Source organism: Penaeus monodon, chromosome 29 (genome assembly GCF_015228065.2).
Source record: "Penaeus monodon isolate SGIC_2016 chromosome 29, NSTDA_Pmon_1, whole genome shotgun sequence".
In the NCBI taxonomy this organism is placed as follows: domain Eukaryota; kingdom Metazoa; phylum Arthropoda; class Malacostraca; order Decapoda; family Penaeidae; genus Penaeus; species Penaeus monodon.
Window position 1 is genome coordinate 2,271,315 of NC_051414.1, and position 325 is coordinate 2,271,639.

Sequence of the window (325 nt, forward strand, 5' to 3'; positions counted from 1 at the left end):
TTTTCTGTCCTTGTATCTTTCTGTTGATCTATATATGTACACTGTACACTGATACAAGCATGCATTTTCCTAAATTTTCCTCCACTTTCCTCCATTTTGTTTTCTGTTATTTTGATTTAAACTTTTAATGTTTGATAGAATGCATTTTTTTATGAGTCCATAGGTAATGAACCTTTTGAATTAGTACATGTAAGATTTATTTTTAAAGGATTAAATTCAGAGCATATTAATGGATAAACATTGGGAATGCCACTTGTAAATAGATATGTAAACTAAAGTAAAATATCTTTTAAAAGTTTGATAATTATTTTGATAAAAATCCTAA

At 25.8% G+C, this 325-nt stretch overlaps 1 protein-coding gene across 1 annotated transcript in view; it reads left to right on the top strand.

The window, feature by feature from the left end:
* The window catches only part of LOC119591619 (cytoplasmic dynein 2 heavy chain 1-like), a 47,711-nt gene that overhangs the window by 43,155 nt on the left and 4,231 nt on the right, over nt 1–325 (top strand).